Genomic DNA, 25,297 nt, shown 5'->3' on the forward strand with positions numbered 1-25,297 from the left:
AAAAAATGTATGTTGAATAAAGGAATAAGGTATATACTAGGAGCAATGAATGAAAAAAGTCTTTACTTAGCCTGTGAGACGTACTCGGTCGTGGTTGGGATGATATAAAAGAGTCTTCAAAAGCATAAGCTCAGGGGAAAGAGTCAGCAATCCATTTCAGATTATTCAACCGAATCCACACACCTTTTCTGCCTTATTTTGGCATCCCTTTTATCCATTATGTCAACTCACCCTTTGATCCCAACAGGAAAAGGTGGCCTTATCATAAAACAACAGAGACAGACAATCAGAGCCTTTGTAGCACTCAGTGAAATCTAGAGCACAGAAAATAGGGTTTAAAACAAAATAAAAAGAGGAAAGAAAGACCTTGTCTGGTATAATGCTGAAGAAGATAGACTCTGAAAGATGTCTTAGTACCACAATATGAATTAAATGGAGTCATTTACAAAAAAAAAGCTCTCTGTATGTTTCAATTTCCTAATTTAATAGAAAAAGCTTTATATATTAAATTTCCTGTAGAAATATTTTTGATTTGCAGCAGCACATGTAGCTGTTGTCTTTTGAGCAACAAGATCCAGCTTAGAATTCCAGGTGGGTTTTCTGTTTGGAGTTAGCATGTCCTCCCCCTGTGCATTTTATGGTGTTCTCTGGGCAATCTGGCATTCTCTCACAATACAGAAACAAGTTTCACCAGAGATCAGCACCAAATGACCATAAAAGACCTTGGAAACGTCAACATCAGCTAAACAAAATGGGTTAACGCTATTATCAGCTAAATCACAAAAGGTACAGACCAATGTCTATGACAAACACAAAAAGACTTTCCACTCAAAAGTACCATGCTTAAACTCCAATATAAAGATAGAATGGAGGTGGAAGCAACTGCCTCTCTGACTTCTGAATATGAATTGTGTAAATTGTATGAATAGCTCAGATTAAATGTGGATTTTAAAACTAATGTCATGTCATCTTAAATATCCGCTAAGATCTGAACACAGTTGTGGCTTTATGATTGTCATAGTTGATGGTTTCTTGAAGTTAATAGAAATTAAGGTTTCCACTTTGTGATTAAAATGAAAAAATTAAAAAAAATTAAAAATGCTCCGATTTTTCTAATTTGCTGAAAAACAAAAGTAATAAAAATATTAGTGCAACATTGCTTTTCTTAAGGAAATAGCCTATGTAAAAGTAGATTAATGCTACAATGTTGTACCGCTCTTGCCAAAATAGCTTTAAAAAAAAAAATCTATGAAATCACAAGAAAAACTTCAAGAATTTGCAACTATGCTATTCAAATGGCAATTTATGACAATTCTTATGCTTTTGCTGTTTGCAGTGCCAATAAACTCAAAGAAAACTCAATGTTGGCTCTCATTTTGTAAACAAGTGGTAGTACTACTTGCTTTTAACTTTACTTCTTACTTCTATATGTTTTTGCTTCCAGTTGTCCAAAAAAATAGACAAATTGATCAGTGGGGGAGGCTTTTGAAGAAATCAACGGCTGTCGTCCATAAATGCATTCAAAACATCTTTGAACTGCATCCAACCGAAGTTAAGTAAGTAGACGAAGAGAAAAAGAAAAACTAAATAAGAATTTTTCAAAGCAGAGGACAGTCAAAATGCCCTTGCAATAAGACCACCTTATCAATTTGATTAGAGTGTGAAAGGACACTTAAGATCTCAATTGCAACACATTAATAGTCTACTCAGCCCCCTGCCTCTGAATTCAATGGGCAATGTTTGAGGTGGTGGAGGCATTGGAGAAGATTATTTGATTTCACTTAGATATGTGAAATTAAATTTATATTAGGTAATGCCTGCTAAGTATGAGCGAGGCCTTCTTCATTTAGAAAATTGATTTGCATTTACAATTCTTTCGCTAGGCCATAAAAAAAACCAGTTCATTGATTTATATAAAAGGCGAAGACCCATTAGATGACAAAGATTAACCTATTTCTGCTTCACCACTGATTTAGATTAAATCTCTAACAGCCTTGACAAAAAGTTTAGAACTACAAGCTAGGATGTAGATATACGAGATAACGTTTTATTATTTCTCCTTCCTCATGGCCAAGAGTGCAGCAGTTGGCAAAAAGTAATAATTCAAACAGCAAAAATAATTCAGGAAGCAGGAAAGGGCTGGGCAGATTTATTTATCTATTCAACATGCTTTATATGCCTTTCTTGAAGAAAGGAACAAAGGACAGAGGAGAAAAAGGAAGAAAAGAAGACCATTAAAAGGCAAAATTCTTTTCAGATGAGGGTTAAACTTGATGACTGGCAGGTTTTAGAAGCGCACAGACATGAAGGACAGATTGTCGCATGGCTTACTGACACAGCAACTGTAGAAAATCAAAGATTAAATGTAAATGACCTCATGCTCTTGCACATGGAGACTGTATACATTTAATCCCTTTTTTAAAGACAGGAGGGAGTTAAAACACACAAATCATGGAAACCAATTGTGGTGTATGTGAACAAAAGCATCCACCATGTACGGTACTCTTGAGTTGCATCCTGCAGTCACTTTACTCTCTGTAACTCGTTCATCCAGAGAATCATCCTGCAGCCAAAACTACATTAAACTCCTACCTATTTGACACAAATAAGGGATTGCCTTAGATAAAAGAAGGAGAAATTGAATTTGATTTGTCACCTTCTCATAAATGTGCTCATTCGAGGTTTCTTGATTTTTTGATCACATTCAATTTTTCAGCCCAATACCCAATTTTCGGTAGACCAAAATAACTAGGGATCATTCCGCGTACATTTCCTGGTTAAGAGTTAAAACAGTCCATAAAAGAAGTTTTATTATCAAGATCATTTGCTAATTTCATGTTAAAATCCTCATAGATATAGGTAATAAATTTACTTCAAATTTTCTCATAAATCTCAATCTTTTGTTGTTGTGTTTTTCAGTTTTTACATCCTACCGAGCTTCCCATCATATCAAACACACACCTCACATCACCAAGGGAACTGAACAGATTTCCTTTTCAGCCAGTTTTTTTTTTCTCATCTTTCTCACTCACAGCTTTTGTCTCCACAGCTCTCAGACTGCCTGTGTCTTACTAATTTGACTAATTCATTACTTCTACTTTTATTTTTATTCCACATAACCATTTCCTCTTCTCCCTTTGTCTCAGGTCAGGTTGTTTGGCTTCAACAAGGTAAGCTGATTGAAACAGGAAAACCAGCATTCTTACACACACACGGGTGTGCAACACGTTTTTGTAATCGGATGCTGTTGGCTGGCCTGGGGCAGACTGGTCCTTGCATTCACAGCTCTTACTTTCATTGGTCTCTGTGATGAGCTACAGTTTCTGAGCATAGGAAATCAGAGCACCTCATCTCCCAAAGCATCTCTGCAATGGCCATCAAAGATGAAAAGATACAACTCAAGAGTACACATAAAACTGATATGCAAAAATAAACGTAAACATATTGTATTAGCAGGTCAGTGATGGTCTTCAGGCGGTAGAGACAAGCATCACACAGAGAGATTAGGATATAAAACGCAGCTTTAAGGACAAAGTGGTTTGGAAGTTTGTATGTTTTTCTCAGCGATTGTGAGCACATGAGGGATTTTCATCTCTGTATGAGAGAGTGTGGGAGCATGTGATTGTGTACGTTCAGGTATGTGGGCATGTGGCTGGCTGGTGCTTATGTAAAGCATTAATTGTTATGCAGTGCGCAAGGTGCAGGCGCTAACCACAGACATGAAGCCCTCCCAAGCCCAAAGCAATGAATATTAAAATACATCTGAATAATGTAACGGCAGATCCAAGAGAGAGCATGTAAACATAAAAAAATGCTCTCTCTGCATATATCTGTTTTAACGAATATTAAACATTTATCTTGCATTCGAGTTTGATTTGAATGCGTTATGATTACATGGGGAGAAATATGGGTGTGTCAGAATTCTTGCCTTAATCTGTTCTATTTGCAATAACTAAAAAAAAAAAGGCTGTTGTTACGGCTGTGGCCGTATTTGATTTTGTTTTGTTTGTTTGTTTTTGTGTTTTGTGTTTTGTGTAGTATTTCTGTATCAGAGTGGGACTTGTGTTTTTTGTGGATCTTTGTCTGTTTTTGTCTGATTATTTTCAGGTGTGGTGAAAAGGGTGTGGCCTCCCATTGGACCAGCTGGTGGAGGCAGCCTTTAAAGCCACCATTTGGACATCCAGTCGGTGGGAAGGGAGCCTGGCTGCAACAGTCTCCACTGCAGCTTGGCCCTCTTCTCCATTTTTGTTTATGTCTTCTCCACTTGTTTTAGTTTGTGTTGCACTTCGTAGTTCTTTGTAGTTTTGTCTGTGCCCACTCTGTTTAGTCCTTTGGTTTATGATTTTGTTTAAGTGAAGCTGTAGGGGTGAACCGCCATTTTGTTTAGTACATGTTTTCTCCTGGTTTTGTTAGGTTAGGGAGGTTAGCGTTCTGTCTTTGATTTCCCTTTTCTTTCTTTGCAGGTAAGATTACATGTTGCAGTTAGTTGGGGTTTTGTTTGTTGTTTTGGCCTGGGTTCACCCTGAATCCTTTTAGCTTCACTTTTAGTTCTTGTTGGTTGTTTATTTGTAAATAAAGTTGACATTTGTATGGAGACATTTGTTTGGTGTTTTGTTACAGTTAAATTATTAGCCAAAACTTTACTTTTTTTATGTTATGCCGCCTCGGTGCCCCTAGACACAATGGGGGCGTAACACTGTGAAGAAGAGCTGAAGAAAATTATTTCTCAAGACAAAGTGATGGTCTTAAGAGAGAAAAGGTTTCAAGATAACAGGCTGAGTTTCACCTGTTAGCCTGAGAACCTGGAAAAAAAAAATGCATGTAAACATAATTGGTAAGTTTGCAGATAAAGTACCTTAACGTTCCACTCCAATCTTCTTTTGATCTAAATTGTTCCCAGTGGTCTTTCAATTAAGTGTGTCGTTTACTAGGACAGAATTTCTGTGGAGCGGCCAAAGTAAATAAAAAATGTATCTCAAAGTTGTGGGTGGAACCGTTGGTATGATGTACACCTGCCCCACAGAAACTCTCTCCCACTAGCTCACAACCCTCACAACCCCAACCTAACTTTACCAGTGAGACAATTATGTCGAACTCTCAAGCTGTGTAGTTTTGAGCAAGATACACGAAAACAAAAAAGTACAAATCTAGCCGTCTGCAAGTTAAAGTATCGGAATGGAGCAGAGAGCTTGTAGAACCTGCGTTACTTCTACAGGCTTTTTCAATTTCCTTTATCTGCTCCTGATTCACAAGGAATTGAATAAAAAAAACACTCAGAAATGAGTTTTAATCGTAATTTTCTTCATATGCATGTCCTCCATTATAAGAAAATGCCACAAGAACATGTTGAGCAGAGCAAAAAAAACATTTCTTTATTGATGTGGGTCTTTAATATAATTTATTTTATGATCCTAAAAAATAATTTAAGATAATAGTTTTAAAACAAAGATAAAATGCATCACAAAGCATAAATAAGGATATGCAAATGGGCAAACAGAACATTTTGTGTAAAAAGTTTACGCAATTTGTAGGCTTTGTTGTTAAGAGTTAAAGCCTTTCATGATGATGAACAATGGTGTCCCTTGAATACATTTTGTTTTCCCTGACTACAATTCTTGGAATCCAATTTTAAAGAAACATGGATGTCCTGCCGTGATTGCAAGTAATCTGTAAATCCTTGAACTTTTTTTGTAAGCAACTGCATCTCCAACACTGATGAAAAGCAACTAGAAAAGAAACATAATTACAAATGTTGTTGAATTGCAGTCATTGCAGCCAAGGCTGATGTAATCAAAGTAATTCTATACTCTTGGGAACTGAGTGCAGTTGCTGTGTTGGTGTGAATCCCAGCCCCTTTGTCCCTCTTTGGCAGAAGTGGCCTCTCGTATTCAGTCAATAACTATCATTATTATTATGGCTTCTGCTTCTTAGGTTGTTTGTGCAGCTATTCTTGTATTCATTGGGCAAAGGTTGGTCAGGATGTAATGCTACAAGAAAAAACATCTCTTATTTAGTCTTTTTAATTAAAAGAATAAGATTATTTCCATTTTTCATGTTCTTTTTTAACATGTTTTACTAATTCTCCTTTTTTTTAAACATACTTTCCTTCAGAAAGAATAATTTATGAATATAAATTGAGTTAAGGAGATTAAAAAAAAGTATTAATCTAAAAAATTTTGAGACATTTACTATATGTCCTTAAAAATAGACGGCAAAGGAATTTATAAGTAGGACTCCTTGAAAGGAAACAAATTTGTAAATCATTTTACCAGCAGATTCATAAAAAGACATTTAACTGTACACATCTGATTTTGCATTTTATTTTTAACTCCTGAGCATTAGGTCCAGTGTTAACCTTTCTTTAGAAGCCAACTCTTCAACTGCTAACGCATTTGACGTAATTCCAGAAAAGTAGCTTTTCGCTGATATGCAACATTTTACAGTATAGTGCTTATACAGCTGAGGTAAATCAGCTGATTCTGTTGTATCAGAATTTGCTGATTCACATTGATTGCGTAAACAGTTGAAGAGTTATGGTAAGTCAAAGAGCATGAGTAATTTAGGCTTCGCTAGCGGCTTTTCTAATGTTAAAGGGTTAAACACACGAAAATGCAATAGATGCCTTATTAAGTAAATACACAAACACCAGTCGTGGTAAAGCATGTCAACACAAATATAGATCCCTTCAATTAAATGAATAAAGTAGAACATTAACCTAATTTTATTTTGGGGGCTTCTTTCATATGATGGCGAATAAGTTATTCACCTCTGGAGGAACTAATGGCGGGGCGTTGTTTATCTTTTAAAATTAGGCTAAAGAACTTGATGCAGAAAAAAAAAAAAAAACTACAGCTGCAATGACCAGCAAATTCTTCTTTATCTACCTGCAATCTTCCGATCAGAGATCAACTGCCATATCTCTGCACCACAGCCGCCCGGTCCAGAGGCTGAACGAATGAATGAAAGAACCATTTGGATATTAGATACCATATTGAATGAGAAATACAAGATGGCTTAAAGAAATATTTGAACATCTAAAATTGCAACATTTGTAGAGAAACATATCAAAATCTGCTTTCACACAGAGGTTTTTTAATAGTTATTCTCTCAAAGATCACCATGGGAAGGTAAAGAACTGACTGTGTGCACTTCCACACCAGAGGACACATTTGCAGAGTCAGAAGCAGCTGCTCCCTTCAGATGATTAGGATGTCCTTCTGGATCGTCTGTCTTTCACACAGTGATCGTTTTTTTCTCCTTTGCCACTTGACAAGCTGGTGCAGAATCTTAACAGAAGTAGAAATGAATGTTAGATTGTGACAGTGCAACTCACACAACACTATGGAGTGGAAAAGGAGGTCACAGGGACGACCAGCAGGGGCTGTGTGAATGGCACCTAACTCTGAATGCTTATGAACAGACGCATTAACATCTCAAATGCATAGCTCCAAGTTGCGCGTGCCTACACACTGATCACACCTGTTATTTGCACAATAAGACTGGTTAGACAAGGGAAAACGGAGAAAATTGTCATTTCTGAATGAGGATTTAGCTAAAACAAAAGATGCTAGCTACATCAATTGGTGAGTATAGAACGAAAACAAGTAATAGGGCCAGCTCAAACAAATGAAACACACTTTGAAAATGGCGCAACACCTGTTACGCACAAAGTTCACATTGTTGTCTGTGATGGAAGCTTTAAGGGGGGATGCTCAAGTCACTGCAGCTCACACTCGGCAGCTGGTCAGACTGTATCTGTGCTGATTATGGCCTAAAATGCCCTCGCGGGAGGGATCAAAGATGAGGTTCAGGCGGCGGTCAGGGCTCTTGTCAGCTGCCCTGGAGCATAGCAGTCAGGGCTTGGGAGAAAGAATAGCTTAGGAGAGATGGAGGAGAGGAGTGTACTGTGCATTCAAGAAACATCCAAGGTAAAATTGTGACATTGGAAAATAAAAGGGAGAACAAAAAGACATAATATCTGCTTTTATTATCATTCCAGATTTCCCCTCTTAACTCACCCAAAAGCAAAACATTATAACACTGGTATGTAACAGTCTACATCTCAATCTTTGCCTCAGGCATTACAAAGTATTTACATGAACAGAGAAGTTTTGCTTTTTTTGTTGCCTTAAATTCTATCCTCTGCTAACCAGTGACGGTAGCAGTTTGTGCATAAAGCTGTACCTGTTTACTCCTGCTTTTCAGACATTCAAAATACGTAAGCAAAACAGAGGCCAAAACAGAGACCACACTTTGACTGTAAAGTTTGCATGTTTTTACACCTTTAGTAAAACGAGGTGTTGTTTTTTTCTAAATCACATTCAAGGAATCCCCAAACATTGGGGAACACTCAACTTCTAATGCAATAATTAAACTAATCCAAACCAAGAAGTTTCCATTGTATATGCACATAATGATTTTTATCTCGTGTCACACTAAAAGGTGAGTGTTACAAAAAAAAATCTCCACCACCCCCCGCCAGGCACCGGAGGCCCCGACCCCCACCCCGAACCACGGCAGAAGGGCAAGGAGCAGCGATGACCAGGCCCCCCCACCCCCTAAGTCATGGAGTTAGCTATGGGAGACCAGAGAGACTGAGAATGTAAATTACTTAAAAACAGTAATATGTCATCTGCATAGAGATTAATTTTATGATGGCTATGTTTGGTTTAAATTCCTTTAATGCTCTCATTCTGTCTTATTGCTGCAGCTAGAGGCTCAATAAATATAGCAACAAGAGAAGGAGAGAGTGGGCAGCCTGTCTGGTTCCTCTTCCAAGAAAAAACCTGTTGGAAGTCTGTTTATTAGTTCTAACTGATGCATTGGGGTTGTGATATAATATTTTGATCCAATTGATGAATGATTCTCCAAAACCAAACTTATGGAGGGCAGCAATAAGGAACTTCCAATTAACTCTGTCAAAGGCTTTTTCAGCATCCAGCGATAGTATAGTCATTTCCTGGTTTTTTAATGGTGGCAAAGTCTATTATATTAACAAGTCTTCGGAGATTGTCATCCGAGTGTCTGCCTTTGATGAATCCAGTCTGGTCGAAGTGAATTATGTGAGGAGTGATTTTTTTCTATTCTCTGTGCTAGTGCTTTGCAGATAATTTTTACATCTGCATTGATTAGAGAAATGGGGCGATAGCTTGAAGGACTAGTGGGATCTTTGTCTGGTTTTACAAGAAGGATTATGTTGGCTGAGTTCATGTTAGGTGGTAGTGATTGACTTTCCTTGATAAATGTTACCATTTCAAAAAACGTTGGTGCCAGCTGTTCCCAGAATTCTTTATAAAACTCAGCAGGAAAGCCGTCAGGCCCTGGTGCTTTACCATTGGGCATAAGTAACAGAGCTTCATGAAGTTCAGACGGCGAGAGCGGAGAGTCTAAGTTTGTGATTTGATCTTCATTTAACCTGGGTAGGTTTACATTAAGAAATGAGTCAATACTTTGCTCTGACGGATTGATCTGTGATGTGTACAAGTTTTTATAAAAGTTTTCAAATGTGTTATTAATTTTGACCGGGTCGTGAGTGACATTTCCTGTTTGGTCCATAATAGAAGTGATTGTTGATTTTTCTCTATTAATTTTAAGCTGATTAGCCAGAAATTTGCCAGATTTATTAGAGTTTTCAAATTTTTCAAGTCGTAGCCTTTGTATTTGAAATTGTGTTCGTTTATTAATGATGTCATTTAACTGCAGCTTTAAATTTTTCAGATCTCCCAGAATGCGTTCCTGTGCAGAAGCAGCATAAGCAGTCTCCAGGGTTTTGATTTTATTTTCTAGTTCTAATAAATTTGCTTTCTCTTTGCGTTTTTTGTGCGTTGAATAAGAGATGATGTTCCCTCTCATGACTGCTTTTGCTGTTTCCTTAAGAAGACATTGTGAAATATCAGGAGTATTGTTAAATTCTAAGAAGGTTGCCCACTCTTTTTTAAAGAATTCAATAAATTCCTGGTCCTTTAACAGAGACAAATTAAACCTCCAGGTTGTACCTGAGGGTGTGGATATTTCCCTAGAAATATTTACAGAGACTGGTGCTTGTTCACTGATAATAATTGGATGAATGCTAAAGCTAAACTCTTTTATATATGTCCTCCATCATGTAAAAATTGTTAAAAACACGATTATCATTGAAGTTTCTCTTTAAGCAGCTTGCTCAAGTACACAACACATTTCTTTTTACATTTCTTTTGCCAAACCCTTAGCTGCCTAAAAAATGAAGGCGTAAAAAGTGTAAATTTTTTCTCACCAATTCTTCTCTTGTGCAAGATAGACACAAGGCACCACTCAGGTTTAAATGCATCTTGTAAATGTTTGACCCTTTGTAATGAAAACAGCAGTGAAATGATATGCATTCAATTAGAGATTCAATTGAAATATTTCTTCTCCCTTAACAACTGTTCTATCTCGCTTTTGTTTAGAAAAAATAAAAGACATGTTGGAATATCTAGCAGACATATGCCAACACACACAAAAAAAAGACAAGTTTAGCAAGACGTTGCAACTAAAAATCAAGATTAAACACCTGGAAAAAGCAGGTAGTTTCTTTGGGAGTGCATAAGGGTTGGTCTGATTGTTTTTTTTTTTTTTTTTACAGTTATAATGCATCATTATTTCAGCTTAGTTAAGTTTAATTCCAATAGAGTAAACAGATATTCACCTGTCACTTTGTTACCCACTTGTCCTCAGACTTAAGCACCTATAAAAAAAAGGAAGAAATCGTGTTTTTTTTCCTCAAAAGCAGAAATCGAATTACTTCCTCACTGCATTCCAAAGGCCTTTATTATTCCTCTTTTTGACAACAATGTTCATGTTCAATTCATTGAAAAGGTGACACGGCGTTCACTCAAAGTCAGCCGCAGCCCTCACAACCATTCCCTTTTCTATAACCGCACAATTACAATATTTATGAGCATTTCTGCTGATAGAAAGACTATTTCATTGTCACTCCCCTTCCCTGTATCTCTTGTGGCCTTCATTCTTTTCAGTGAGCTTATTTTAATAAAGAGCGTGAAGCTGAATCACGTAGGCATTTGGTTGGCCTCTAATTTCCACAATCCAGTGACATGAATAACTATGAGCTGATGATCCTAAAGATACCAATATCCTGCGGATTAAAAATATTACAAAAACCCTGGAGAATAAGGGACAAAGTCTCCTTTTATAGTGCAACGGTGCCCTTGAGGAACTCGAACAACAAATAATGTAATATGACTAAAATGTAAAAAAGCTCATTACAACAACTTTTGACGCTATAAAAAAAAGTGGTGATGAAATGACCATTTTAGAAACAGGAGTGACACAGGAAAAAACAACTGCTCCCATCAGGGAGAACATCTTTTAACATGTCAGCCAGGGGAAGAATATTGACAGCAAGGGATTCTGCTGCTGTGGGATGGAATTAAAATACTCCCACCAGGAATGCTTGCAGTGCAGTATTTCTCTGTCATTCCATTAGACTTTCCTGCTATAGTATGCATCAGAATTGCAGCTAGATGGTTGATCATGAGCTTCTAGGTGGTTGATCATGAGCTCCAGCGAGCATGCATGGTCTAAATCATTTTTTTTTTTTTTTTCTTTTTTTTTTTAACTTGTCCTGTCCAAGGCAGACAGATGAGAGCTGAGGGCCTCTTGTGTTGGACATATTTTACTTTAACAAGAGGGGTTATCAATCTTCAGACAAACCAAAGGTATGTCTGAATAAACCCCTTTTGTAATTGAGGCCAAACTTTATTAATTTCAATCATGTTTGAAAATCTTTGGCGTTGGACCGGACGGAAAAGGAAAGAGGGGAAGAAGAGAGAGGGACGTTAGAGAGAGGGGGGGGTAGGAAGGTGATAATAGGAGGGGAAGGGGGGTAAGACCATGAAGCAGCATAAAGCAACAAGTTTACTGGTTGTTAATCATTATGGTAAGGTTCAAATGTAGTACAAAAAGGGTGGGGCCTATCCACACACACACTCAAATGTTATAAACACACCTGCTAGCTGCAAAAATGTCCACCTGTCGACATGTACACAAAACAGATAGTGTTCACACGCATACTTATGCCTTAAAACCAACTAGTGTGAAATATTTCAGTCATTCAATCATGCAAACTGTTAGTGCAAAGGTGAGCTAACACCTGTGTTCAGGTGAGTGTTTATGTTCTTCTAAAATGGATGGTGGAACGTGACAAGAAGGAGGGAGAGTGCCCAGCCATCCCCACCCCAAGACCCCCGCCGCAGCAGCAGCGGCAGCCGAAATCCCCCCAACGCCACACGGGAACCGGCAGGGAACAACCGCCGCCCGGGCGACCAAGCCCGCCACCCAGACCAGGGCTAGCAGGACTGCCGCAAGGCCCCCAGAGCCAGAGAGCAGGGAGGCACGGAGGGAAAGAGAGCGCCGCCCCAGCCCAACCAGGAGAGCAGCCCCCCCGCCGCGCCGGGAGCGCCCAACGCAGGGCCCCACCGAAGAAGGACGCCCACAGCCCCAGACGAGCACCCCACCACCACCCAGGAGTTCCGGGCATCCCCCTGCCCCTACCCCAGGTACGAGCCAGGACCCCCCAAGGGAGACCCGCTCCGCACTCCAGGCAGCCATCCGCCCGGCCCATGGTTGGTCCAGGGAGGAGCAAGGCAGGGGCCCGCCGCCCCCGCCCAGGAGGGGGGAACCCCGGGGAAAAAAGAGGGCCCACAAGGGGTGTTATAAATATGGCCCGACCAGACTCGGCCATGTTGGAAGTTTGGCGGGGCCCAGCGCTCAGGGGCAAGGACCAGGACCCACCCCCCAGGGATACGAACACCCCCGGCTCAGGTGTAATATGAACCCCCCCACCGTGCGGAGAGAGCACCGCCGGGCCCAGGGAGCCAGCACCCAAGGGACACGAACACCCCCGGCCTGGGGTGTCCATGTCCCTGTGGTGTGGGTTCTGGTCCTTGCCCCCGAGTGCTGAGCCTCGCCGAACTTCCAACTGTCGGCGAGCCTGGTCGGCCCATGTTTACAACACCTCTTGTGGACCCCCTCTTCCCCTGGGTGTCCCCCTCCTGGGCAGGGATGACCTCCCTGCTCTCTGGCTTTGGGGGCCCCCGTGGCGGTCCTGCTGGCCCTGGCCTGGGTGATGGATGTGAGCTCTATCTGCTACCGTACGGGAGTTGGGGGGGGTTCTGGCTGCCACTGCTGCGGTGGGGGTCTTGGTGTGGGGATGACTGGGCACTTTTCCTCCTTTTTACATTCCATCCTCCATTTTAGAAGAACATAAACACTCACTTTAGCACAGGTGTTAGCTCACCTTTGCACAAATACTTTCCGTGATTGAATGAAATATTTCATACTAGTAGGTTTGAAGGCATAAGTATGCATGTGTTAACATTATTTGTACTGTGTACATGTTGACAAGTGAACATTTTTGGAGCCAACAGGTATGTATGTGGAAAACTAAAAAGTTTGCTACAACCTGTCGCTGGCAGCATTGCCATAGAAAAAAGGTGCATGAACATTTTCGCTCTACAGGCTCACAGAGTGGTCTACAACTTTGAAATTTCCTGCGGGCCATTTGTGTAGCGGGTGCAGGTTTTTGTTTTCACACACAGACAGCACATATCCACTTGTAAAGGCTATTGTGACTGAGGCCTCAAGATTAAAAATGTACATGGTATTCTAAGTAACTAAGTATTATAGAATACTCTGTTTTTGCACGTACAGTTAACGACACAAACGCACATCGGAGAGACAGCTATGAGGTGATATAGTTAATTGCTCGTAATTGTGTTCACCTGGAACCCCCAAGTGTAGAACAAATGCTGCATGTATTACATTGTACAATTAGAAGCAGCGGGGCTCAGAGTCCCGAGGCAGGACAACATTTACGTTGACATTTAAGTCAAAGTTAGAGCCATTTAGCATAATAAAAAGAGCCCAACAGCAAAAAGTACACATTTATGTCCCCATTCACGTTCATCCTATTCTCCTGACACGCTCACTCAGGGGGGGATCAACTTTTATCAGACTTACTACTAGGACAGCAACTATTTCCTGGGCGGTCACTCTGGTTTCTCTGAGGACAGAGTTGTGATCGATCTGAAAATGCTCTCGCTGCCCCCTCTCCCTCCTTCTGTGGGGACATTTTCTGCTGGCTCATGCAGCGATGCATCTGATTGCACAGCCACTCACAAGAGCAAGCTCATCAAAATCTGGATCCACTGAGATGCAACTGGGTGAATTAGTCTGTTTGAGCCAACTGAGGCTGAAACCTGTGAGTTAAAAAACTTAAAAACGAAGGCACTACTGAACCCTCAATTTTCCCCCCAAAAAAGCCAAATATACCTCTATACCACCAACAGGATGGTTGGAGATATGGAGAAACAACTTATCATTACAGCCTCAGTAATAATAACTTATAACAAATAAAAACACAAGTTTGGTGAAGGAATAGAATGTATTGACCTTCACTGAACCATAACGGTTCAGCTGTTTGATTCACGTTACAGTTGGATCCACTCTGAGTCCTCCGCGGCTCAGTAATCTGATGGACTCAATGTCTTTCAATTAGTAATGTCACTCCTTCAGATCTGCTGCTGAATAATTCAGTGGGCTGTCCCAACTCTTAAGTTGAACTCAGAGCTTTATGCTATATTATTGATGTGACGCTAAGTGCAAGATACTGAAATATGCGAAATTTGCAGAACATCCCCCTGTCCATGGAGTATGTGCCGCACCAGCCTCCGTTATTAAATCAGACACTGGCACCAACAGTGCCTCGTTTCAATCACAATCCTGATGAGAGTGGAATGTCATTTTAGGTTAGATGTCACCCTGCCTTAACTTTTCACCCCTTTGCTTTTCTGCTTGGGATTACAACTCTTTCTACACTCAGACAGAAGATGTAATTACTTTGATGAACAAAAGAACTTCCTCGCCCTAGGTGAGCTTTTCTAAATCTGAAAAATACTGGTCACAAAGCAGGTAAACAGAACCCAGCAGGCTGTCTATTTTCACAACAAAAGCTGGTACAGGGGGTTCTGAAAAGGATTGGGTTGAGTGAACACAAGTTGTGTGAAATAAAATCTGTTTCCCACAGTTCAAGACATTTTAGTTGGACGTGTGCAACTACTGGTGACAGAGCCATGGGACATGTTAAATTACTTGTGCAATCCCCTTCACAAAAGTACTCTACCCTTTATCCACCAAATGCTTTTGCACTGAACTGTTCAAAATTTATGCCAAGACTTTATTTGTGGTTTTGGACAAATAACACAGAAAAGTCATATCTTGCAGGTAAAATGTTATGATTCAAGTACAGATGCAAAAGCACATGCTAAACAAAAACAAAAAAAACACACACACTAAAGCAGAAAACAGTTTTGTTTTTCTGTAACTCCATGAAGTTTATGCAAAAAATAGATGAAATCCTTCAGTGTAAAGACTCACATGTTAGAAACTGTTCAATAGATTTTTAAAGTTGTATTTCAGATTCTTTATTACCACCTTTAGGAAAATCGTCCCTTTGAAGGTTTTCAGTCAGGGTTAAGACCAAACCATAGTACTGAAACTGAAACAGCATCAGTTAGAAGCCCGTTGAGACAGCTGTGTTGTAATTTCGGGCTATACAAATAAAACTTAATTGTATTGGATACTCAGTCCTTTATCTTCTAGGTAACTGGTCATATCCAACGCTCCAATTCTAACTACATTATTCATTCTTTAGAGCATTGTGGACAATGTAATAACTAACTTTTATAAACTTTAGTAAATTGTAACCTACTACATTGTTTAACTTTATGGTCAAGAAAAAAATTTGCTGATGGAACCTTAGATTATTGATTTCTTGTGTTTTAAGCACAAATTATATAGGATTTTTGGCTTTGGCTCCACCTGTGTCCAATCAGGTTGTCCACTGAAATCTCTGCACTGGGGCAGCATATTTCCATGCCTAATAGCCATAGAGAATAGTTGCTTCATGCATTTGTCACATTTAGACTGCACTGCTTTACCAAAATGTTAACTAAGTGTCGAGGTAGGTCATTGAACATGAGAAATGGAGGAAGACATTGCAGATAGAGGACTCAAGTTTCTTTGGAAGTACAAAGAACACTGGCTTCCTGTAAAAAGGAAAACCCTCTTAAAAAAAGTCTCCCTTAAAAAAGCAGCCATAATTCAGGTTAAAAATTCAATATTCAACAGACCTTCCCATTTCTTACTAGCCCCGTTCCCTCATTATTGATATTTGGTCATATTTTCTTCCACTACTCTTTACAATAGTCTTCCTTGTTACAGCATAAACTAAAAAAAATGAGCAAAACCACATTTACTTCATAAAAGTGTGTCTCATTTAGACAAAATCCATTACAATGATGCATATACTATTCATACATTTCTCCTTGTAGCCATGAATGCAAACTCCTCTTTTGTAATTATATTAGCTGGATTACAGGGATGTAAAGTTGCCTTTTTTGGTGGAGGAACGTTGTACGATTTTGGGATTCAATGGAATTAAATGAATTATACCCATTTTCAAGTGCCTGTCTGCAAGAAATGGAAGAATGTATAAACAACATAAAAGTGCCAACTGGATATTTGGGGGTGTCACATTCTCTAAGCCAATGGTCCCGCCCACAACTCAGAGGAAAAAAATAAATAAAGAACTTCTGCTGCTCTACAGAAATTATGTTCTAGAAAAGGATTAAGGTGTTTTTTCCATATTGGCTAAACTAGCATAAAAGTCCACTAAAATGAAAGACATGTGGCAGGTTTACCTATAAAAAAAAGAGGTATGCACTGCTGAAACACAAGGAATTCTTTGTGGTCATGAATCAGCCTGCAGGCTCGGCTGTTCAGTTGGACAGCGATGCGCCAGTCAAAAAGGCTCATCTGTGTTGGCATGACTGCAGGTTTCCCATAAACTGTTTGCATATTCGAGCACACTAGTGGACTCCTTGGTAGGCTTGTTTGTTTACAGTCTATGCAATGCAACCAAGCATGTAATCCTCCACTTAGGTTGGCGGCCAAAGGTTTTGCACGCTACCTTGGCTCCTACAGCAGTGTAGTGTTCCTGCGCTGCATTTGTTCTCGTGTTTCTGTCCTCCAACACAGACATTGAAAAATCACCAGTACTGCAGGAAACAGAAGAGCCTCAACCAAAAGGAATAACCAACAGAAAAAACAAAAACAAATCTGGTTTTAGCTCACTATGACCACCAGCTGACAGCTTATCCATTGAATGAATCTCATTCTGCTTGTTATGCTGACCAAACTACTTTTTCATTAAAAGAGTTTTTTTTTTTTTTTTTATTAAGAGACTGTTAAGCCAACACGTTCAACTTGTTCTTGGTATTAACATGTTCATGCTGACTTCAGAGATGGTCAAAACCCAGGTTAAAACCAGTTGTAGTGAATTTGGAAGTCATTAAAAACAACAACAGTTTGGACAAAGAGAATATATTTTAATGATCTGAAATAACTTCAGAGGAGAATAAAATCATAGAAAGTCCATAACTGGGTCCTGGAATATGAAAAGTTAAAGTGAATTTCATTTTGTTTTAGTTTTTAAAAGGTTTGCAAGCTTCATGTTTCCCTCCCCCAAGCACTGAGCTACAGAAATCCTTTGGTTTTAAACAATGGTGCTGTGTTGAGTAATGTATTTGACATTAAAAGCTATGTTAGAACCTTCTAAACTCTCATTGCTGACTTAGCAAAACATATACTGTACACAAAAAAGAGCAAGACCAAAAATGTCAGATTTACAGTATCCAGTAAAGGAAACTATTGAACTCAATACTGTTAAGACTAAAAGACGAGCTAAATGCTAGAGGACTGCAATAAAAGTGTCATCCCAGCATCTTTAAGATGATGGGTTTGATGTCTCTGTACACTCTGACGCTCTATAACACACATCGACCCAGAAGAAGTGAAATATTGGCCCCGTTGGTTTGACCGCAATAGGTCAATCAGTTTGCACCAAACGTCTATCACCTCTCCACTGATATTTTTATGTTTTGAATCAATAAATGTGTTTTGCCCTCTCAAAATGACAGACTGTTTTAACCAGTACCCTTTGATTTACAGTCACAATTTTTCTGCTTGTAGAACAAAAAAACATGAATGTTTGAGTTATGTTGGTCTGCTTCTGGAGCTGAATAGGAAAAAATGGGTCTAACAAAGATATAGGTAAAAAGATGAAAAACTGTACTTGTATTTAAAAAGTATGTTTTTTTGTTTCATTTTATTCCTTTAAATGAAGCAAACTGCATAATATAGATAGATAAACAACAACATTTCAATTTAATTTAAAGTCCCTCTCCAACTATGTTTTGATCTATTTTAAAATTGTTCCCATTGGTCTTTTCTTTTCGATTGTCATTTTTGGCAAAAAACAAAAAACCTGTGTCATTTTTTATGCAGAGCGGCAGCAGTTCAACATAAATTCTCCACTGAGTAGTAGGCAGGGCTGTTGGCGAACAAGTAACTGGCATAACAGTACCTGATTTCACATCATCCCTTTGTTTACACTCCTGTTAGCTTACAGCCCCTCACAACTACACGCTAACATTACTGTTGCATACTGTTGCAATCAAAACTGTGAGCAAGACTGGAGCTATTCAGCCAAACAGCTTTGAGTCAGATGCCAGCTCAGACGAAGACAACGGAGGAAAAAATGTATTTATTTCTCTGTGCGTGTATGCATTAGAATGGAACAGAGCAGGGGGACAAATGGTGTTGTTTTTTTATGTTGCTAGTCCATGAATAAAGACCTACTCAGTTTTAATCCTAAATTCTTTTATATGTGCTCCATCATGAGAAAAACGCTGCAAGAACATGTTGAAAAACCCAAAAATATAATTTTCATTGGAGAAGGTCTGTAAAAGTGGATGTCATGCCAACCAGACTTCCTAGAATTTTCATAGTAGTTACTGTCTTACTTTAGGACACGTGATATTTATATTAAGGGTGAACGTTTCTTGCTACTGTCCTTCAGTGATGCAGAGGGAAGACAAAAATTCATTTTGTCCTGAAGCAGACAAGCCACCCTTCTAAAGCAACTTCTACATGCATATTCTGCAGAGTGCGCGTTGTGTGAGCAAGAGTGCACCTCTGCTGTTAGCGAATGGCGATGGCATGTCAGTTAAGACTCCTAAAGCCTGGTGTGTGGGTGTCAGGGCTGCTGAAGGTCAGGCAGATTTGTGGGGTTAGCTGATTGTTACTCAACAGCAGCCGAAACAGAAGCTGTCAGGAATATTGACGGACAGCATTTACAGCAAACAGCTCCACTTGGCTTGGCATTGACATAAAATGGAAGAACAGTCAATGATCATGTGCCTGCATTTATCTAACTTCCAGTATATGTTGGCTTTCTGACCATGAGCTGACCACTCTGTGCATTAGATGATCGATCTAAGTGGTTAACATTGTTGTTGACCTTCAATGGCAACAAAAATATCATTTATATGAACATATTTTACTGTGATGAGCAAAATAAGGAAAGTTTAGTATGTTTGTGCTTCAATCTCAAACTTGTCAACAGCCCATAACCAATTACTATTAAAAAAAAAAATCCATCCAATATTTGTTGAGTGTTTTCTCCTTCCAGCTGAAAAAAAAAAAAAGAGTCGTTTTCAAAAGGGTTTCACAAAGAGGCAAAGCAGATGGAATGCTGCAATGTAAGAACTTAAACCAGGAAGCATAATAAATGGTAGTCTATGGAAACAGGGGTAAAATTTAAAAACACTGCATTGCAAAGCTTAGGTGCCACTTAAATTATCCTTTTTTATAAATTTCCGATGTTATGAAGCACAAATTAATTTGTGTGCGGATGGCAAATTAAATTAAATTAAGTTTCAAATGATGTACAGTTAAACATAAACATGATACTAGACAATATTGATAGCGCTTCAATTCTTATGAATCAAGGAAATTGGTTTCTGTAGTTTTGTGCGTGAGAACAGCACAACAAACATTTAAGCATGTAATAACATTGATTTCTCAGAGGGACCTGATGTCTTTACATACATTTCCTTTTTGTTCATCTTTTTAGTCCCTAAGCTTTCATGTGTCCTGTTTAGATGCATTTTAATTGCTATAAAGCCATGTTTTTGTTTTGTGCTCTACCAAGCAGAGAACACTTCACAGAAACAGAGGCAGATTTTTCTTTAAACAGCATTTAAAGTTACACATTGACAGCAGAACAAAACGTCCTGCTTTTTTGTCTTTAACTTCTCAATACATCTTTGAAATTTTGGTTTAGCACTTGCTAAGAATATCTGAAAATATTCCTCCATTTATACCATTTTATGGTAATCCTTTTTTTTTGTAATTTTTTTTTCCTTCAACTGACAATCAGATTTGAAATGAGGGTATGTCTATAACGTATATCTATCTCATATTTGGCCTTTAATGTTAAGTTTTGGAACCTGCCACAGACTGGTGAGCTGCTCAGAGTGTACCCCACCGTTACCAATCAGCAGCTGGATTGGCTCCAGCAGCCAGTCAGCCCAAACGGGATTCAGCACGTTCAAAAAATGGACGAAAGGATACGCTTGTTGTAAACCTACACACTTCTCCTCCAAAATATTTTTTACCATAGTTTCAAAAAAAGTATAAATCAGTCTTTCCTATTATTGTTTTTTTTTCACAACATTATAATTTTCTTTTTCTTTCCACCTACTTTTATGACAAGAATGTTTGTCTAAATGCTCATCGAAGTGGTTCTTCCTCATCTGCCCAGTGAAGTTGTTCAGTCACCAACCAATATGGCAGGGACAAATGACACCCATTAAAGTGCAAAGCCTCAAGTTGCGCTTAGGCTGAAGCCTCTCACCCAGTGATTATGCTGGGCACTCAACAGGAGAAAGATCAAACTAACTCAAAGAGCTCAGATTTGGGGTCAGAGTCACTGGAAAGATCACTATTTTGTCATTAAATCTTAAATAAATGTGTGATATTTGATCCAGGAAGTAACATTTAAGAACGGCTGCAAAGAAATAAAACTATCTGTGAAAACTTCAAGCAAAATCAGTTGTGTAAGGACAGAAAGCTTTTGTGGCAAGAATACAAGAACTCTTCTACCTTTAGACAAAAAGCTTGTTGTGTTTCCACAATATACCTGCCTTTCAGGCTAAAAACACTCCAGAATTGGAAATTACTAGGTGAGGAAAAGGAGAGCTTTCAATTTCTTTCCACCTCTCAATATGAAGAACCCAAAGAGAGATATATAGGCAAGGAAATTGGACTGAACGTCTGAGTAGAATAGAGGACAAGAGAGTAGTGGGTGGTAAGAAATTGAAAAGTACAAAGTAAAAGCTATAAAGACCACATGAATTGGAGTGGGAGGAATAGTTAAACTCTATTACCTGCTAATCAAAGTTCAGAAAGTCTGAATAAAAAGGAACACACAAAAAGCTTCAGAATAGCTTCAGAAGCCCAAGCTTTTCTGACAAAACACTGAAAAGACTGAAGACATATTTCAATCAATTTAGTATTTAGAAAGGAAAAAAAATTAGGACTAAGAGTCTGTGTCTTTCCATAATTACAGCAGTGATTTTTTCAAATAATATACTTTTGTATGTTGCACAGGTTAAAAAGTATTAAGTAAATTGAAAACAAATTCAGTTAGCTCCTCTTTTGTGTCCCCATGTGTAACAGAGCATAGCCTTGGCCCCGCCCACATCGAGGCCAGATCTTCTGTGTTTGATCAACTTGAATATTTCAACGATAGCCAAACTTTTTACTTCATCATGCTGGCTGATTTTCAATTGACTTTCTGTTTAGAGGTGAGACTCACAATCATCTCAATGCACAGAAACACAGATGGATTGGGGGGAGAACTGTCAGCAGACACACAGACTGAGGGCCAGAACTTGGCATAGAGACAAGCATTGACAGCATTAACACATAAAAACAATACAAACAATAAAGACAAAAGGAGGTGTGAAAAACAGAAGACAAATGTTACAACTGCAAATGCGGCATCTCAAACAAAGGTGCCAGAACAAAGAACTTTGCGGCTTGCATTAGAAATCTGGACGAAAATGACTATATCGACACTTTTGGATCTGATGCCAAACACATGAAAACTCTCCCACCTCTCAGTGACATTTGGCCTTTTAATTTAATCGACAACAGGATCCATGCTTTTAAAACCTGATTTTAAAACCTGAAAGATTTTTAGATGCAAGTTTGATTGACCTTTTGTTGATATTTTTCCTAAAATGTCTGTACCACTGGAGATCCACCACCCAGCCTCCCTTCTCCCCTCGCTGCTGATTAGTTGATTCAGATATTTACATGCTGTGGTTGACTGAAAACACCTGATCCAGGTAACAAGCAGCAAGAAGTGTAGGAAGAGTTGGGAAAAAGGCAGGGGGGTGAATCTCAAAGAAGAGGGTTGAAAGGCCCTAGTTGAGGATGGATAAAATCCTAACTAAATTTCACTGTTTGCAATTCCATGCCCTTTTGGTAAAACATGTCAGCTCTTTTTACCATTGCTCAAAAGCCTGCTTTGTTTGCCAGTAATTGCTAAAAAACTCTTATTTTTAATGAGATGGCAAAATCTGTGAGATTAACAAGCATGCATCCACCTACCAAAGTCTCTTTATACACAACTTTCTACATTAGCTCATGGAAAAGTAATGAGGCGTGCATCCAACCAGAAACAACACAACAAAGATAGCCTCATTTTTTCTGTCTATTCAAGTTCACAAACGGAATTTGTTTGAAGCTAAAAGCTTTTACTGGTTTGTAGCAGTAAGAGGTCGATTTGTCATGCAGTCTCTGTGCTTGATATAGGCTTGATAGAATTTTAGTTTGCCCATTAAAGGAATTATGCAAAGGCAAACAACCGTAAGATAATAATCTAGCAGTGTCGACAAAAAATGTTATACATTTAAACTGTTCAAGGGGCTTTTTTGAGTAAAAAAGTAACAAAAAGATTAAAAGCTGGTTAACATAACCACATTAGCAAAAAAGTAAGCAAGCTTGCTTAATTTTTAAATTTTTTATTTAATTTTTTATTTTTTTAATTCTAGGTTAGAAACTTCATTTTTGCAGTGAGCAGCAGCATTTGTTAGAGAGACACATGAACCTTCCTCATTCAACAAGAGTTTTATCTCTGAGCGTATTCTGAAATACTTTTTTTTAAACCAAGCACTTGTAACATTTCCAAGAATATCATTATTTGTTATTTTGTGAACAAAAAGAAGAAAAAATGCTGCATAGATAATTATTTAAAAAAATACCACCAAATATGTGCAGATACAGTTTATATGTTATGCATTTATGCTAAAGATTCTCATTCATTCAGCTGACGTCTGAAGTTGAGTCATGGTATCCGGACACTGAGCTTTAACGTGATAAATGCAATTTAGAGCATTGTAGATTACACTGGTTAGCATTTTTTGTGAGAAATGAGGTAAATTTGGCAAAAACATTAAGCTCTTTAGCTAACCACAACATAAATAAACATCATTCAAGTATAAAACCCTAAGAAGCTCAAGAGAAGAATAAAAGGCTGACTGCAGGGTTCTTTGTCCATTTTTAAGATAGGCTCGTGCACATAACAGGATTCAGTGAAAAGAAACATGTAAATGTGATCAAAATAAAAGCAGTGGTTCACATAAAAATAAATCTAATTATGAGAGTTTAAGTGTTACTAATTCAAACCAAGAAAATCCTATGACCTGGCTTTGGAAGCAAAGGCCGCACGTTAAAAAGTTTCTCACCTGAGAACTTCAGAGGTGTAACTAACCGTTTCTCCTGTGAAATTCTTGTCCATTCTTTTGGAACAGAAACCCCATGACTCCTCCTAATGGAGCCTGAAGACTCCCTGTATTCAGACTGTTCCCCTTCCTGTGTCGCCTTTATCTCGTCTTCATGGATTTGATAAGAATTTTGTACCACATGTATATTGAAAAATAATACCCTCTTTTTAAGGTTTTAAAAGTATTCTCTCACAGCGAGAAGTCCCTGGTTCAAATCCCAGCAAGGACCTTTCAGTATGGAGTTTGCATGTTCTCCCTGTGCATGTGTAAGTTTTCTCCAGGGACTCGACTTCCTCCCGCAGTCCAAAAACATTCTTCTTAGATTATGTGTTTACTCTGAATTGTCTCTAGTTGTGCATATGTGAGTTTAGGTTGATTATGTGGCCCTACAACAGATTGGTAACCTGTCCAGGGTGTTCCTCTTGCAACAAAAAAACGCGCCCTCTCACTCACCCTCTGCTGGTGGTTTTTCACCCAAGCTCGGGTCCTCTACCAGAGGCCCAGGAGCTTGAGGGCCCTGCACAGTATCTTAGCTGTTCCTATCATTGTGCTTTTGTGGACCGAAGTCTGAAACCTTTCAGGGATATGGGAAAGAGGTTACTGCCCCGAGTGCTCCAATTACTACAGGCACCACTGTCACCTTCACTTTCTATGCTTTCTCCATTTCTTCTCAGAGTCCCTGGTATTTCACTAGTTTCTCGTGTTCCTTGTACTTGATGTTGCCGTCAGTTGGTACAGTCACATCTACCACAACGGCTTTCCTCTGTTCTTTATCTACCACTACAATGTCTGGTTGGTTCACTATTACCATCCAATCAGTCTGGATCTGGAAGTCCCACAGGATCTTTGCTCTTTTATTCTCTATCACTTACGGTGGTGTTTCCCATTTTGACTTTGGGGTTTCCAGTTCATATTCTGCACACATGTCTCTGTTCCAGTCACTTGATTGTGGCGTTCCATGCATGCTTTTCCTGCCAGCACCTTACACCCTGCAGTTATGTGCTGGATTGTTTCAGGCGCCTCTTTGCACAGTCTACAGCTTGGATCTTCTCTAATGTGGTAGAACTGAGCCTCTATGTGTTACGGATGAATAAAGTCTGGACATCCATTTGTTCCCTATGGCGGTCACTATTGACTGGGAACACCAGGTATGACTATCATCACTTATATGTTTAATTCTTTAGTGTGAAGGACATCATGAGGCAACCAGATGTAAAACACAACATTTACGTTTTATGTTGTAAATCAGTCAGATTTTACCCAAACATGACCAGAGGGTTTAACATACTGCACTTATTTTAATAGGGTCAAATTACCAATTACCTTTCGTTTGTTGGGTTTATGGCTTGATTCCTTGCTCATTGTGGGACATTATTCTATGGGATGTTGAGTAGCATACAGTAGCTGCTCCCTTAATGGTGTATGAATGTAAGAGCATTGAAGCGTGAAAGGGTAGAGGACATGCAGTCGTAACAATAAAAAGACAGTAGTTTGTACAAGTACAAGTAGTTTGTAATTGCACATTTGTTTGAAAATATGTTCAAATCTAAGAGTAATCTTTATTG

The 25,297-nt window shown here is 38.9% G+C and overlaps 1 long non-coding RNA gene across 4 annotated transcripts in view; it reads right to left on the minus strand.

Annotated features, from left to right (window-relative positions):
• Positions 1–25,297, minus strand: part of LOC110017635 — a 91,804-nt gene that overhangs the window by 13,240 nt on the left and 53,267 nt on the right. The window contains exon 3 of one of the 4 annotated variants that reach the window (XR_002293093.2): positions 7,076–7,286. The exons of the other annotated variants lie outside the window; for them this stretch is intronic. This is a non-coding gene — a long non-coding RNA (uncharacterized LOC110017635). Of the gene's footprint in view, positions 1–7,075; positions 7,287–25,297 lie in introns of those variants that run through there. 4 annotated transcript variants of the gene reach the window in all.

Source organism: Oryzias latipes, chromosome 23, assembly GCF_002234675.1.
Source record: "Oryzias latipes chromosome 23, ASM223467v1".
NCBI lineage: Eukaryota > Metazoa > Chordata > Actinopteri > Beloniformes > Adrianichthyidae > Oryzias > Oryzias latipes.